The sequence below is a fragment of the Vulpes vulpes genome, chromosome 10 (genome assembly GCF_048418805.1).
Source record: "Vulpes vulpes isolate BD-2025 chromosome 10, VulVul3, whole genome shotgun sequence".
NCBI classification, from domain to species: Eukaryota; Metazoa; Chordata; class Mammalia; order Carnivora; family Canidae; genus Vulpes; species Vulpes vulpes.
In genome coordinates this window covers 49,247,423-49,256,602 of record NC_132789.1, presented here as the reverse complement: position 1 = coordinate 49,256,602, position 9,180 = coordinate 49,247,423, and the positions used below count along the sequence as shown (strand labels likewise).

Sequence of the window (9,180 nt, the reverse complement as noted above, 5' to 3'; positions counted from 1 at the left end):
AAGAAGGGAAATAATAAATAGTAAAGCTGAAACAAATGGCATAGAAACTAAAAAAGCAGCCGAACAGATAAATGAAACCAGTAACTGAAAAAAAAAAAAAAAAAAAGAAAGAAACCAGTAACTGGTTCTTTGAAAAAAAGTAATAAAATTGATAAACCCCCAGCCAGACTTTATAAAAGAAGAAAGGAAACAAATAAATAAAATGACAATTTAGGATGGAGAGATCACAACCAATAGAACAGAAATACAAAAGATTATAGGACACTATTATGAAAAATTATATGCCATCAAATTAGAAAATCTGGAAGAAATGGTCAAATTTCTAAAAACATATAAACTACCAAAAGTAGAAACATAAAAAAACAGAAAACTTGAACAGACTGATAACAAAAGAAATCGAATCAGTAATCAAAAACTTCCCAACAGGGGCAGCCTGGGTGGCTCAGAGGTTTAGTGCTGCCTTCAGCCCAGAGCCTGATGCTGGAAACCCGGGATCGAATCCCATGTCAGGTTCCCTGCATGGGGCCTGCTTCTCCCTCTGCCTGTGTCTCTGCCTCTGTGTGTGTGTGTGTGTGTGTCTCATGAATAAATAAAATAAAATCTTCAAAAAAAAATTCCCAACAAACAGAAGTTCAGGATGAGATGGCTTCCCAGGGGAACTCTACGAGACATTCAAAGAAGAATTAATAACTATTCTTCTCAAACTATCCAAAAATAAAGAAATGGAAGGAAAACTTTTCAAACTCATTCACTGAGGCTAGCATTAACCTGATTCTAAAACCAAACACTTGGCCAAAAAAAAAAAAGAACTACAGGCCAATATCCTTGATGAACATGGATGCAAAAATTCTCAACAAGATACTAGCAGATCGAATCTAACAGTACATTAACAGAACCATTCACCACAATCAGGTTAGACTTATTCCTGGGCTGCAGGGATGGTTCAATATTCACAAATCAATTAACATGATACCCACTTAATAAAAGAAAGGATAAGAACCATATGATCTTCTCCAACAGATCCAAACAAAGCATTTGACAAATTGCAATATCTATTCATGATAAAAACCCTTAACAATGTAGAGATAGAAGGAACATATCTCAATATCAAAAAGGATTTATATGATAAACCCATAGCTAATATCATCCTCAAGGGAGGGGGGGAAAATAAGAACTTTTCATCTATGGTCAGAACAAGACAGGGATGTCCACTCTCACCACTGTTATTTAACAAAGTACTGCAAATCCTATCCTCAGGATTCAGACTACACAAAGAAATAAAGGGCATCCAAATAGGCAAGGAAGAAATGAAACGTCTACTATTTGCAGAGTACATGATTCTTTATGTAGAAAACCCAAAAGACTCCATAAAAATACTATTAGAACTGATACACAAATTCAGCAAAGTTGCAGGATACAAAATCTATGTACAGAAATCTGTTGCATTTCTATACACTAATAATGAAGCAGTCGAAAGGAAAAAAAAAAAAACGAGAAATGGATTCCATTTACACCTGCACCAAAAACCATAAGATACCTAGAAATAAAGCTAACCAAAGGTAAAAGATCTGTACTCTGAAATACTGATGAAAGAAATTAAAGATGACACAAAGAGATGGAAAAACATTTCATACTCATGAGATTAGAAGAAAAAATGTTATTAAAGTATCTATGCTACCCAAAGCAATCTACACATTAAATGCAATCCCTGTGAAAATAAAACCAGCAGTTTTCAAAAAGCTGGAGAAACAATTCTAAAATTTGAATGGAACCACAAAAGACCCTGAATAGCCAAAACAAATTTTAAAAAGAAAAGCAAAGCAGGAGACATCACAATTCTGGACTTTAAGTTATATTACAAACTGTAGGCTCAAGACAGTATGGAACTAGAACAAAAACAGACAAATAGATCAATGAAACAGATTAGAAAATCCAGAAATGAACTCACAACTAGATGGTCAAATCAATCTGGGAAAGAACATCCAATGGAAAAGATATCCAATGGAAAAAAAGTCTCTTCAACAAATGGTGCTGGGAAAAATGGACAGCAACATGCAAAAGAATGAAACTAGACCACCTTCTTATACTGTACATAAAAATTAATTCAAAATGGATGGAAGATGGAAGTGTGAGAAAGGAAACCATCAAAATCTAGAGAACACAGGCAGCAACCTCTTTGACATAGCAACTTCGTACTAGATATGGCTCCTGAGGCAGGGGAAACAAAAGCAAAAATAAACTACTGGGGTTTCATCAAGATAAAAAGCTTCTGCAGTAAAGGAAACAAAACTAAAGGGCAACCTACAGAAATGGAAGAAGATATGTGTAAATAACATGTCTCTTAAAGGGTTAGTATCTAAAATCTATAAGGAATTTGTAAAACTCAATTCTTCAAAACAAATAGTCAAGGTAATAAATGGGCAGAAGACTCTATAGAACTTTTTCCAAAGAAAACATACAGATGGCTAATGGATGCATGAAAAGATAATCAACATCATTCATCATCCAGGAAATACAGATCAAAACTACAATGAGATACCACCTCACACCAATCAGAATGTTTAAAATTAACAACATGTAAACAACAGGTATTGGTGAGGATGCAGAGAAAGGAGAAACTTCTTACATTGTTGGTGGGAATGCAAACTGTGCAGCCACTCTGGAAAACAGTATGGAGGTTCCTCAGGAGGTTACTAGGATCCATCTCTTGCACTACTAGGTATTTACCCAATGATACAAAAATACTGATTTATTTATTATTATTATGTTTAAAATGCTGCTGCATTAACAACAATAACCAAATTATGGAAAGAGCCCAAATGTCCATTGACTGATGAATGGATAAAAATGATATAGTATATATATACAATGGAATATTACTCAGCCATAAAAAGAATGAAATCTTGCCATTTGCAATGATGTGAATGGAGCTAGAAGCTATTAACGCTAAGTGAAATAAGTAGAGAAAGACAAATACCATATGATTTCATATGGTTGCTGCCTGTGTTCTCCTCTAGATCATATGGTATTTCACATATGAGTGTGTGGAATTTAAGAAACAAAACAAATGAACATAGAGAGGGATAAAAGGGAAGCAAATCAGAAAACAGACTCTAACTATAGGGAAAAAATTGATGGTTACTGGAGGGGAGAAGGGCAGGGGGATTGGTTAAACAGGTGATACATATTAAGGACACTTGTGAAGAATACCTGGCGTTGTGTATAAGTGATGAATCATTAAATTCTATGTCTGAAACTGATATTACACTGTATATTATCTAACTTAAATAAAAACTTGAAAAATAATAATTTAAAAAAATCTATTCTGATCTCTTCTCTCCCAGGATGGATCAAAAACAAAATCAGAGCTTCAGTTCAACCTTCCCAACTCCCCAGCCCATGCTTCCCATTTCTCCTCTTAATAAAAGTGGGCCCTGTGGAGAAAAAGACATATATATACATATATACACATATATACATACACACACACATACACACACACATATATATATATATAAATTTTCAACAATCCTTAGTTTAGCATTTCTTCAGGCTGATGAGACAGAAAAAAAAAAAAATCATTACCTGGTAACAGCCTACCTACCTACATCTGCAAACTACTATTTTCCAAAAAAAAAAGAACTAAATCACCATTAAATGATACAATTACAGTCTTTGAAAGATAGTGAGGTGTCACTGTGAGATTTGCTTAATCACAACTTGATACAATGAAAATATGTCAAGCAGTAAGAAAACAAGATGTCAAGTCACAACAAAAGTACAGCACATGCAGTTAATATCATGATCTTCCTTACTCCATACTGATTTTGTTTGACATTTATAATGAGCTTTTGACATTTGAGTGATAGCTACACCAAGATAAGAAATTAGAACACCTGGATATTAGCTTTCCTTAAGCAACAGGTATTGCTGAAACTAGAATTAAAAGTTATTGACAACTAAAATGCTTTTAAATGTCTCAGAGATTTTAAGTTTCATGTCTGAAGTGTGCAAATTGAAGTCCCTATGGATCATCTATTACATTGATTTTCATTCTGTTTTCCACCAAAGAAAGGACACTTGTGAAGAATACCTGGCATTGTGCAGGCAGGCCATTCCAAGACGGCCAGCTGAGAACACTGTTCATGAAAGGAGGCTGCGTTGTTGGTATGTTTCATGATCAACTTGGAAGAATCATTTAAAATGGCAATTTTAAATTTAAATATCAGGAAATAGTAGTAAGCCTATCCCCATGGAGTTCACATCTTACCTCAAACAAAAGGCCTGGAGAGGACATCGCAGTTGCCCTATCCAAGAAATGGGCCAGTCTATAGATTACTGTAGCAATGATTCTTAACATTACAATTGTATCTCCTGAGGGAAGACAGTATATAGCAAACACTCCGTGAAAGAAATAAGATTTGAAAAGCATCCTCCAGGGTGCATATACCTTCCAGTTCAGAATCACTCATTTCAATGAACCACTTAATTTCACAGATTAAGAAACTGAAATATACACAAAGTCCTACCTCATATTAGTGGCAGATCTAGCTAAGGACCAAAGTTTCTTAACTGCAAGTTAGCTGTGAGTATTACCACTAATAATAAACCCTACACAGCTGTAGCATTGGCTGGTTTACAAAGCATTTCTGTTTGTTATCTCATTTGATGCACATAATAATCCTGAGTGAAAAGCATACTAAGGATTATTATTTGTATTTAATAGATGAGTAAGCAAAGATCCAGAAAGGTAAAATGACTTATCTTAGGGATAAGATAAGGGATAGGGATACTCTGAGGAGGACCTGAGAAGAAGGCAGTAGATTCACAGAAGAATCTATTTTAAAATATTATTGTGGTCGGCACTGAGATTCAGGTTTGTAGTTCATACATTTTAACATGTCCTAACTTTGCTAATAAAGAAACAAATTGACTACTAGAGTTTTAGAACTTTAAGTAAAATTAGAGGTATTATTATATAGTTCTTTCACATTAGTATATCCCAATGAAGCAAAATGACTAGTCCAAGATCCAAAGTTAGCTAGTGATTGAACAGGGGCTAGAACTTAGTATCTGACTTTTAGTTCCCAGTCCACTTCACACCCTGAGCTTTCTTGTATTCCTGTTTCCATTATTTGTTCTGGGTAATATTTAAAAAGCACCATTGACTTCTTAAGTTTAAGATGACACAGAAGATGTACTCCTTTCAAATTCTCTCCTCGTTGATGAGTAATGCTGCATCAATCACTAAAGACTACAAGCATCCTATCAACTGTAGGATTGAATTTATTAGTTCACTGAAGAAACTGAGTTTATTTAGGGTAAAGAATGAATCTTCTTAAAACAAATGTTCTATAATCTCCTTTGGTAAAGAGGCTGGGGCCAAGTAAAAGGTAAAATTAAAGCTTGAGTTGAAATGACACCTACTGATATATCCATAAATGTTGAAGCATACTACAATCTCTGGATTATTTGGGTTTTGTTTTATTTCTTATTTTGAAATAATTATAGGTTCTCAGAAAGTTGCAAAGATAGTACAGAGAAGTCCATAAACTCTTCACTCATCTTCCCCCAAAAGCTATACCTTACATAATTATAATAATATCAAAACCACAAAATTGACATTGATACAGTGTGTAAGGTCCTATGCCCTTTTGTCACATACATATATTAATGTAACCACCATTGCAATCAAGATACAGAACTACTCTATCACCCACAGGTTCTCTTTCATACTACCGTAACCTCTGGCAATCACTAATCTGTTTTCTCTATCAATAGCTTTGTCATTCAAAAATGTAAGTGGCATCATTCAGGACATAAATTTTTGATATTGGGGGACATTTTTCCTTGTTCTACAATGCCCTTGAGGTCCATCCAAGTTGTGGCATATATCAGTAATATTTATTCCTTTTAAATGCCAAATATTATTCTATAATATAGATGTAACAGTTCATTTTCCCATTAACCTATTAAGAGATTTTTCATTTTTTTCCCAGTTTGCAGCTATTATAAACAAATACTGTAATTTTTATAGCACTATTATATTTTTAAAGCACTACTATAAATAACAGTGCTAGAAACATTCATGTAGTTATTTTTGAGTGAACATAAAGTTTTCACTTGCTGACAGAAATTTCAGGAAAGCAACTGCTGGGTCATATGATAGTTGCATGTTTAATTTCTTAAGAAACTGCCAAGCGGTTTTCCAGAATGGCTATCTAGTTTTTCTATATCCTACTATGTTTTACTCTAGCTGTTCTAGTAGATATTTAGTGATAATTCATTGTGGTCTTAATCTGCATTTCCCTAATGATAGTGTTATTTTCATATGTGTTTACTTTTTAGTGAAATGTCTCTTCAGGTTTTTTGGCTCCTTTTTGTTTGTTTTTACTATTCAATATTAAGAGTTATTTAAACACTCTAGATATGACCTATTGTACTTAACTTGAAGCATCAACTTGGCTCAGTCATGGCAGCCAAATATTTAGTCAAAATTATTCCAGATATTTCCCTGGAAGTGTTTTTGGATCAGATTAACATTCAAATGGATGAACTCTGAGTAAAGTAAATCAGCCTCCATAAAGTGGGGAGCCACAGCCAGTCAGTTAAAGGCCTTAATGAAACAAAGAATGGCCTCACCTGAGAAACAAAAAACTCTGCCAGCTGACTGCTTTTGGACTTAAACAGTAGCTCATCCCTGGGCCTCCAATCTGATGGCCCATTCTGCAGCAAGCTTCTAAAATCATGTGAGCCAATTCTCTAAAATACATACACACATATATATATCCACATATGCACAATATACACAATATTTATTATATATACACATATATACTAATCTCTTTCTCTCTCTTGTTATATATCACAGACACAGACTCTATTCATTCTGTTACTGTGGAAACCCAGACTAAAACAGGGCCCTTCTGTCAGATATGTATTTTGCAAATATTTTTTCCCAATCTGGAAATTTTTCTTCCATCATCTTAATAAGATCACTGGCATAGTAAAAGTTACTAATTTTCACAAAGTCCAGCTTTATTTTCTTTTATAGGTTGTTCTTTTGCTGTCATTATCTTGTAACTCTTCATCAAGCCCCAATGATGTTTTCTGAATTTTTACATTTACATCTTACATTTAAATCTATGATCCATAATTTTCTATAAGATATAATGATTTTGTCAAGGTTCTTTTTTGTCTATAAATATCCAAACGTTCTAGTGCTATCTGTTGAAAAGGCTTAATATCAAAGTATATATTAGTCAGGGTTCTCCAGATAATAAGAACCAATAGGATACATGAAGATTTATATATTCAATATACAATACAACAGGTAGAATTTCGATATATATTTCAAGGTATTTGTATTCTTATAGAGAGAAATAAAGAAATACAGAGAGACAGATTTTTAAGAAATTGGCTCACATGATTATTAGCAGACTGGCAATTCTGAAATCTGCAGGGTAGGCTGATAGGCTAGCAATTTTGTCAAGAGTTAATATTGTAGTCTTGAATTCAAATGCAGTCTGGGGACCCTTAGCAAAGTCTCTGCTTAAAAAATCCAATAACCTTTATGGAGTTTCCCTTGCACATAACAAGTTGCTTTTCTCTTGTTGCTTTTAAGATTCTTTAACTTTTAACACTTTAATGATAATGTGTCTTGATGTCGATCTCTTGGGGTTCATTTTATTTTGAACTCCCTGGACTTTTCTGAACCTGGGTATCTAGTTCTTTCCCCAGAAAAGGAAAGTTTCAACCACTATTTCTTCAAGTAAAAATTGGACCTTTTAACTTCCTCTTCTCCTTCTGGGACCCCTATATTGTGAATTTGATTCTACCTGATATTGTCCCAAATGTCTCTTTTCTTCATTTTTTAAAAAATTATTTTTCTCTTTGTGCTGTGCTAACTGGGTGTGTTTTGATGCTTTGTCTTCCAGCTCATTGGCAAACTCTTTTGTCTGCTATTGAACCCCTCTAGTGTGGTTTTCAGTTCAGTTATTGTATTCTTCAGCTCTGTGACTTTGGTTTAGTACTTTCTTATATTTTCTATCTCTTTGTTAAAATTCTGTGTTCTTCCAACAGTAATCCTGAGTTCAGTAAGTAACTTTATGACCATAATTTTGAATTCATTTTCAGGTAGATTAGTTATCTCCAGATTATTAAAATCTTTTTCTGAGTTTTTTTCTCGTTCTCTCATTTGAACATATTTCTCTGTTCCCTCAATTTGCTTGACTCCTTGTTTTCATTTTTATGTACAAAAACTGTTACCTTTTTCATCTTTGAAGGAGTGGAACTTGCATAGGTGGTGAAACGTCTAATTTTCCCCTACCCTAGTTCTTGGTATCTCTCAAGCCTCTGTGATTATCTAAACAATCTGATTTATTCTGATATGCCCCCATTGTTGAGGGTGTACCTGTCAGTGTTCAAGGGGGAGGAATCTTATTAAGCACCCAGTTGCAGACTGGAACCCAGAACCTAGGCAATATCTACTAAAGTATGAAACATATAGTGCCTTGCAACCGCAATCATAAATCATCTTGGCATCCAGATAAAGAGATCTGGAAGTATCCCTTGGGTAACAGTTGCAAAAATTAGGGCTCCAGGTAAGTATACAACTTCTTTTCTGGGAAGTTTTTTCAAGCTGTAATAAGGCCAAGTTGGTGAGCAAGGAGGGTGTCTCCCTGTTTACATTCTCTGGGAGCACCTCCTTAGCCTCTCAATTTGTGGGATATCTGAAGCTTGTCCCTCCTCTTGAACCCCCAAGCTAAGTAAATAGGTCTTTTTCACAGGAAGATTGGTGTTTACACTGCTGTCTGTGAATTCCCTGGGGATGGTATGTGGCCAAGAACTGTCTTTCCAATTGCTACATTCCCATGGAGCTCAGGAAAGCCAGCTCCCTTCGCCAGCAAGCTCAGGAGATCAAAAGGCATTCCCTTTGTGGATTTTGCATGCCCACTCATGTTAGCTAGGCAGCGAAAAGCGTGACAGTGTAGAGGAGCAAACATGCTCAAAGGCAGTAGGATAATGTCTTAATTATGTGCAACTGCAGGCTTCAGGAATGAAGCAGGAGTGCCTTGTCTGTGCACTCATGCCAGTTTTAGGTTGAGAGCTAGAAAATGACAACCATTCACACTCTACAGCCCCAGTAAAGGAGGGGGAAAGAATTACAACTGCCTGCAC

General features: G+C 34.9%; 1 protein-coding gene across 5 annotated transcripts in view; it reads right to left on the bottom strand.

Moving 5' to 3' along the window:
* Positions 1-9,180, bottom strand: part of LOC112914739 (BEN domain-containing protein 5) — a 1,350,915-nt gene that overhangs the window by 1,026,340 nt on the left and 315,395 nt on the right. The gene's annotated exons all lie outside the window — the stretch shown is intronic.